Below are 8,637 nucleotides of genomic sequence, written 5' to 3'. Positions count from 1 at the left end.
TTTTTATGGTCCTTTTTACAGTTAATTTGGGCCTGTTTATACTCAGATCTTAGTTTAGCTACTCTGTTCTTATCTCTAGTTGGACTATGTAATGCTTTCTTTAGGGCAGTTAGCGCTTTTCGACATGCCGAGTCAAACCATCTTGGCTCAGGCTGGTTACCTACTTTATGATTACGATGTAATTCAGCCTGGATGGTTTTTAGGATCTCCCTAAAGCTGGATATAATTTGCTCAGGGGGAGAATCCTCCGCCAAACAGATGTCTATCCATGGGAGTGCCTTGGATATGACCTTATTTGTTATTATTAATGGATCAATCCTTGACCATTTCACAGAGAAACCATTGGTTCTGTTCATGGTCAACGATTTCTGGGTCAGTAGGCTCTTCCTAATAGGATAGGAATCATTCGAGGTTAGCTTAAGAACAATACTGTTAGGGAAGTGGTCTCCTGAAATTTCTGAACCTGTAATAAACTGAAGAATTATACCCTTTAAAGAATAGGAACACAATATAAAATCTATAGTGCTAAAACATCCTCTACCATGAAAAGTAGGTTTAAATTCTACCGGAGGGTCTGCAATTTCGTTAGCGTACATCAATTCTAGGGACATAAAACTGTCATTAAGAGAGTCGCCTACGAGGGAATGAGTAAAGTGTGTCAATGGGCAATCGTTTTCATCTAGAAGGCCACAATTAGTTCTTTTATAGTTAGCACACAGCGGGACATTGAAATCCCCTCCCCATATAACATTACATGCAGATGTTAATTGCTTAGAGCGATAATCATTTATGAACAGGGAAATTGCAGACTCAGTTTTCGCACATTCTATTGGAGACTGGTTGTTGTAAAAATAATGAAACAATATGACGTACCATTTTTAAGAATGACCACTATTATTTGATAGTTCGAAGTGGTATAAAGAGAGGAAATTTTCCTTACTGCCAGGCTATTGGAGATGTATACTGCTAGGCCTCCCATGGGTCTACCGTGTGTAGTTGGACTCGCTGGAGAGTGATATGTTTTATAACCTTGGATGTGTAGTGGGTCAATTGTCCATGTCTCTTGCAAGCAGATTATCTGATGAACAGATACAAATTCCAGCCATGATTTGAGTAGAATCTTCGATCGAAGACCTGCTACATTCCAGAATAATATAGGTACTAGCAGGGTCGGTGAAGTATCAATATTAAGTGCTGGATCACCAAGAGATATACAGTTATCAATATTAGGAGGACAGGGCAGGATATCGTCTAGGCAGTTATCTGCGTTAGAGGGACAGGACTGAATATCAGCTGAGCGTTGAAGGTGAGTGTTTACTGCGCCCGTTGAGACTGCAGCAGGTGGAGTTGACATTACTTTGGGTGATGGAATCAAAGGTGGAAAGCAATTTCTAGACATAGGTGTTGATAAACCAGAAGGAGGGAGATTCCTGCTATCCAGATATTTAGCCGATGGTGGTCAATCCACCATCTCTAAACAGTCAAACCTGTTATACGTGGAAACTCCCCTCCAGTCAAGTAATGGCGCAGTATCTCTACCTCCTTGACCCAACCAATTTGACCGATCCGGTTTTCTGTTCCAGCTTCCTACCTGGGTCCAGTTCCACTCTGGACCTTGGGCTTGGGATTTGGCTGGAGGATAGAAAAAGGATAGTCTTTTCGTGCCTATTCCCTCTAAGGACATTTGGGAATCCCAAGAGGAAATATATTCGACTGTTTGAGGGTCTTCAAAATTTATTATTACACAGTCTCCTGGGATTGTTTTTGACTCCTTCCCTACCCACGGGACTCTATGAACTGAGATAACTCTATTGTTGGCGTAGGGGGGAAGTGGCCTATTGCTTGATAGCCAATGAAGCACTTTATTTTTTAGGGACCAACCTGGTTCCTCAGAATTGAAGTGCAACACAGGAACCCCAGTCATGATAATGACGTATGGAGTTGCTTCCGGGGGGAGATGGGCAGGGCGAGCTCTGTTTTGTCTAATGTTGTAAGCTGCATTTTTAGTTGCTGGTGTTTTTGCAGAGTTCGATACATTAGGTAGAGTGCTAGAAGGGACCGGTGGCAAGGGTGGAGCTGGAAGAGAAGGTGGAACAAGGCTCTTTTTTGCGGCTATGGTAGTTATCGTTTGCTGCACACTTGTGCTTAAAGGTTTTTGATGGACTACCGCTGTAGTCGTTACTGTTTTATGAGCCTGGGGTGTTTGGTGGGGTATAGTTGGATGGAGTATTGTTACCCCTACAGTTTTTGCTTTGGGGTTGTTTGTTTGGGCCTCAGGGAGTGAGGGGATAGGGATTGAGCTTTTCTTTGTTTTAGAATCAGATATTAGTGAATCTAATGTTATTTCAATTTTTGACAATGATAGCTCGATGGGTTTCAAGTGTGATTTAATTAGAGCCTCTAATGAAACCAATATATGAGAATCATGAATGGGGGGGTCCCGCCCACCTCCCGCATTACCACTAAAGATAGGGATGAATATGTCAGATGAAAGATTTATAATATCTGGCGTTATATCAGTAGTCTGTTGTTGAAATAACGATGGTTGAGTTATACGTTGATCTGGACTAGGGGATTGAGCAATGGATTGTGTCGGGGAACCCTGCCTAAACTCAGGATTGTTTTGAGCTGATTTCTTGTCCCCATTATTCCCCTTCCTTTTTTTCGGTATAGCTCCTTCCCTCTTACCCCTAGTATTAGGGGAACGAGAATCCTCCTCAGTTGGATTAATAAAGAGAGTCGGGGTTCTCTCGATGGATAGGGGAGGGATGTGATAATTGCGTCGCTGAAAGATCAATGGACACTGATAAATCCACGGTGCCCGGGACTATGTGGGTTGCTTGGAGTACGCCAGGATCTAAATTGCGTAGTGGGGTTTTAGCTTCTGCCAATAGTCCCAGAGAGGAACGTTTAGCTGCAGCTAAATCTTGGGAAACCCTCCTTTCTAGCAAAAGGACGCCTTGATTTATGGCGTCGTTTGCTTTTGCAATAAATTGGTCTATTGGGCCTTTTACCGGAGCAGCATGAGAAGGTTTGCTGCTTCTAGTTGTTCTAGGTGACATATTAACAAGTAAAATAAGCACAGTTTACCAATATAATACAAGACACCAGAAGCGACAATAATATATCATAAGGTGGAAGGATGACTGAAAATGTCAATAGGGTGGCCCAGTCCAGTCTTACCCGGTCTTTAACGGGTTTAAACGGGCCCGCCCTTGGCCCGGGCTTCGCCCGGCGTCCCGCGAGACGGTGGTAGTACTGCTTTTGAGCGCCTCCTGGCGCTAAACAGGTGACGCGGCAGAGCACAGGGCCTTCTGGGGGCTGTAGTTCTGTCCGCGCTCGTCTCCTCTCGGCAGCCCTGCTCTGATGACAGAAGAGCGGAGGGCGGCGGGAGACAAGCAACAGATGGTTCTCAGAAGACACAACTCTCCCCAGGCGGTCAGCGAAGACAGGTTAGCAATCCAGCAAGTTTGGCAAGTGAAATGGTTTCCCCCCACTCGACCGTGGTAGTACTGCTTTTGAGCGCCTCCTGGCGCTAAACAGGTGACGCGGCAGAGCGCAGGGGCTTCTGGAGGCTGTAGTTCTGTCCGCGCTCGTCTCCTCTCGGCAGCCCTGCTCTGATGACAGAAGAGCGGAGGGCGGCGGGAGACAAGCAACAGATGGTTCTCAGAAGACACAACTCTCCCCAGGCGGTCAGCGAAGACAGGTTAGCAATCCAGCAAGTTTGGCAAGTGAAATGGTTTCCCCTGGACTACTGATCTATCGCCCTCCAGGCAACGACACTGCTTTTAGAAGCTCTCTTCCTGAAATAGTTGTCTCGCTTGCAATGGGCTCTGCGAATTCCTGTGTTATTGGAGACCTCAATCTTCACTTTGATCTATGCCAGAATTTCACTATTAGGAATACTCTCGCTGATCTGGAAGCACTTCAGCTCCACCAGCTGGTCCCTTATCCCACTCATGTGGGCGGACACACATTAGATCCTATCTTTATGAATTTGACCAAGGTTAAGGTGCTGCAGCCAAGTCCTGTGGCATGGTCCGATCACTTCTAGGTGAAATTTTACATTACGATCAAGGATTTGCCTTTCAAATCTGTAGATAGAGTTGTTCTAAAGCGCCCTTGGAAAAAACTTTAGCTAGAGGACTTTCATCGTTTGCTTGAGGATAACCCGCTGGATCAGTTCACCGATGTCGAAGCTGGGTATGATCTCTTCTGTGATTGGATCACGGGGGCCCTTGATACCTTAATTCCTGCCTCCTGGAGTAGAGTTCGTTCTTTGGAACCTAGTCCATGGTACGATGATTCTCTTCTGCTTTTAAAGAAAGCCTGCAAACAAGCTGAAAGGCACTGGCGTAAGTCGTATGAGGCAGGGAAAAAAACACTGTATCTCTCTAGGGTTAAAAGTTACCATAGAGCTGTATGCAGGGCCCGTGCAGCATATTACGCTCAAGAGTTTAAGAGCAGTCCTAACCCTGCTAAGCTGGTCTTTAAGGTTCTTAAAGATCTGACTGCTAAAAGAGCTCCCGCAGCGGAAATCTGCTCGGTATCTCACTGCGAAGACCTTGCAGCTTTTTTCTTAGAGAAGGTCCAGAGGAGTTATCGCTCTTTTATCAATATTCCTTCTCCCCGTGAGACTCCTAGGCTTAGTGTCAACACCCCTGAGACTTTTGCCTCCCTCCCTGCTATGTCAGTGGAAGTGTTTGACAAACTAGTCATTAAGGTGAAATCGGGATCTCCGGCTGATCCTCTTAGACCGGCGCAATTCAGAGAACTGCCCACTCTCTGTCTTCCTTCTGTGCGCCTCTTAATCAACCTGTCTCTGTCCTCTGGTTCAGTCCCGACCAAATGGAAGCAGGCGGTGGTCACTCCTATTCTTAAGAAGCCTATATTAGACCCTCTTGGGTTGGAAAACTACTGCCCGATTTCACTCCTTCCTTGAGTTGCGAAAGTAGCTGAGGCCCACGTCAACGTCCTCCTATCTGAGCATCTTCAAAGGGCAAACATTCTAGACCCTTCTCAGAACGGTTTTCGTGCCGGCCACAGCACTGAGACCGCCCTTCTCACAATGACGGAACACCTGCGGGCCGTGCTCGATTCTGGTCATACAGAGGCACTGGTGCTCCTTGACCTCAGTGCCGCGTTCGACACGGTCTCGCATCCGATACTGCTGCAACGTCTCAGAGAAGCAGGTGTCTGTGGCCTGGCACTAAAATGGTTCCAGTCTTTCATGACTGATCGCTCATTCCGGGTCGCCATTCCGCCCTTTGAGTCCAATTTCTACCCTTTAGAACTGGGTGTGCCTCAGGGATCGGCTTTAAGTCCCACACTTTTCAATCTTTATGTTCACCCATTGGCAGCGGTCGCCAAGCAGTGGGATATGACCATCGTTTCCTACGCTGACGATACGCAGCTGGCGGTGGTGCTGAGTGGGAAGCCAGACCTTGAGGCCCCCAGGTTCAGAGCAGGGCTCTTGACGGTGGCTGACTGGATGACAGCCAATTGCCTTCAGTTGAACGCTAAAAAGACTGAGATACTGGTTGTGGGTAAACATTGGGACATGTGGAGTGATGGATGGTGGCCCCCCGAGTTAGGTGTTACGCCTACCCCGGTATTGGAGGTAAAAAACGTAGGGGTCTGGCTAGACTCTGCCCTCACTTTCTGCGCTCATACTAAAAAAGTTGCACCCACTTGCTTCGGGATTCTTCGAGGACTCAGACCAATTTTGAAGTTCTTCGACGCTTCTACGAGGCAGTTGGTTATCCAGGCCACCATTCTGTCTCGGCTTGATTACGCCAGTTTGCTCCTGTTAGGGGCGAACCGGGCAGAAATCGCCCGGATGCAGCGCATCCAAAATGCTGCAGCCAGAGCACTGGTGGGGCTTCCGAGGTCCTGCTCTGCGAGTGCAACCATTCGGTCTCTTCATTGGCTGCCTATGACGCAGAGGATCGATTTTTAAACTCTGTGTCTGTCCTTTAAGATCCTCAAGTTGTCCTCCCCCCAGATTCTTGAGGATCTGCTCATACCATATGTTCCCTCTCGCGCCTTGAGATCCGCCGGTCAAAATTTGGTGGTAGTGCCTCATTTCAAGCTGTGTAGAGCTGGAGGCCGGTCCTTCCGGGTCATGGCGGCTAAACTTTGGAACTCGCTTCCGTTCCATATCCGTGCACTTGACAATCTGCTCGCATTTAGGAGGGCCATCAAAACGCACTTGTTCCCTAAGGATTCTTAATTCTCTCCCTTCTTGCTCCTGCCCGTATTCTGTGTGGTGTTGTGTTTGTTATCTGCCTGTTCAAAAGCGCCGGGACGCCCCTTTGCTGTAGCAGCTGTGCGCTATAAAAATCAATTTAACATAACATAACATAGCAAGTTTAAGTTGATGGGAGCTTTTTTGACTTGATTAACATTTCCAAAACATATTGTTTGCCATCATAGAGTGCTGACGTGAGTTCATCCTTTCCCTGTTGGAGGGTGCTATAGTACAACTATATCTTTAACACCCCTATTGATCAGGAGGTGGTACTCACTAGCACCAAAGCAATATACATGAAGTAATAAGTAGACACTAAGATTACTTTGGAGTGCGACCGTTCCACATTCATTCGCTTCGTGTCATAGATGCCAGATATCCGGTCTCCAGCCCATACCTTTGCCCATTAAGTTTTCTATATATGCCATCCATTTCTGCATTCCATCCAGTATTGCATGGATCGCTGCTTATCAGATCTAATAGAGTTACCTTTTCCAGTGAGTTCCACATCACAAGAGTCAACCAAACCCAGTCTTGCCTCTATCACCGCCATTTCACTCATACTAGCCTTTAGCGTATTATCTTAAGATGTTGAATGCAGGGTTATTTTAGTGGAGGGCTTGGATCCCCCCCACTGCTTCCAAATGATTGTCATATGGATTTTGAGGAGGACATGACTGGAAGCTTAGAGTGGTAGGGATTAAGTAAAGTGTAGACCTGCTGGACTAGATGTGTCCTTTTCTTCTCTTGAGGTCCTTCAAACGTTGCATTCTGTTACCTGATACTTCTGCACCGTGGTGAGCTGAGCGATTCGCAGAGGCTATGCCAGTGTCCCAGGATGTAAAAGTATGTGGCAAGGAGAGAGGGCTAGGGCAGAAATTAGAGGATGAAGTAGGCCAGGTGGTTCTTATTCAAAGGCATCCACAGCACAGCTCACAGTATTTATTGTACCAGGCTCAACCTGTAGAATATCATGGTTCATAGTCTGCACTCATCCAAAAATCCCCTGTCTCTCTGGGTCGACGTATGTTGTCTCACACCAATGGCTACTAGTATTCCCATGCTCAGTAGCTCTTCTCCATAGTGGCCTGAAGATCAGGCTCATATATGTTCTTGCCAGACTGATTGAGCTCCGATATAAGGAAATACCAGCCTGCGGTAGTGCCAGCCTACCCACTAGTCTCACTTCTAGCTGAACCAGATTGGGGCACCAGTCTCTAACGGCAGGTGAGCAGCCTCTAGTCCATGCTGCCTCAGCCCTTTCCCTCTCAGGCCATGTCTTAGCCTTACTGACCCCTGCTGTCCTGCTTGTTGGACTGCATGACTGCATGTGGGGGAACAGTGGTTATCATTTTACTGAGGAGTGGGACATCTGGAAGTCACTGCTCATTTCCAGTTTACCCACGGGTACCTACTGAGGTTCCCAAGGGTCTGTATCTAGCACACTGCACCACCCTGTTTACAACTTGAAAAATGGGCGGCCCATCTCCTCTGACGGTAAAGATCAGCCACTTTGTGCACATGTTTAATTTGTTCCTGTATTAGAGACTTGACCTATTGCACGTAATCAATGTGAAATTGAATTTTATTTTATATCACTTGCCTTTTAATTGGGCAGAAAACTCCTGCTCCCTGGGCCCGGTCCAAGCTTCCGAACCCTAGCCAGGCCGGGGAGAGCCTCCCTGGGCCCCGGTGGAGCCCCGGTGGAGCCCCGTCCCCAGCAACCAGACCCTCTGATGGCTTGCAGGACTGGGGGGGCTCACGCACCCCGGGGCCGGCCAGACGGAGCTCAAGCCCCGGGTCCCGTCCCAGCTTCCGAACCCTAGCCAGGCAGGGGAGAGCCTCCCTGGGCCCTGGTGGAGCCCTGTCCCCAGCCCCCAGGCCCTCTGATGGCTTGCAGGATGGGGGCTCACGCACCCCAGGGCTGGCCGGACGGAGCTCAAGCCCCGGGCCCCGTCCCACCTTCCAAACCCTAGCCAGGCCGGGGAGAGCCTCCCCGGGCCCCGGTGAAGCCCCGTCCCCAGCGCCCAGACCCTCTGATGGCTTGCAGGATGGGGGGCTCCCGCACCCCGGGGCCGACCAGAAGGAGCTCAAGCCCCGGGCCCGGTCCCAGCTTCCAAACCCTAGCCAGGCCGGGGAGAGCCTCCCCGGGCCCCGGTGGAGTACCGTCCCCAGCGCCCAGACCCTCTGATGGCTTGCAGGACGGGGGGCTCACGCACCCCGGGGCCGGCCGGACGAGCTCAAGCCCCGGGCCCGGTCCCACCTTCCAAACCCTAGCCAGGCCGGGGAGAGCCTCCCGGGCCCCGGGGGAGCCCCGTCCCCAGCGCACGGACCCTCTGATTGCTTGCAGGACAGGGGGCTCACGCACCCCGGGGATGGCCAGACGG

The sequence above is a fragment of the Lissotriton helveticus genome, chromosome 8 (assembly GCF_964261635.1).
Source record: "Lissotriton helveticus chromosome 8, aLisHel1.1, whole genome shotgun sequence".
In the NCBI taxonomy this organism is placed as follows: domain Eukaryota; kingdom Metazoa; phylum Chordata; class Amphibia; order Caudata; family Salamandridae; genus Lissotriton; species Lissotriton helveticus.
The sequence above is the reverse complement of the archived record's forward strand: the minus strand, read 5'-3'. Positions refer to the sequence as shown.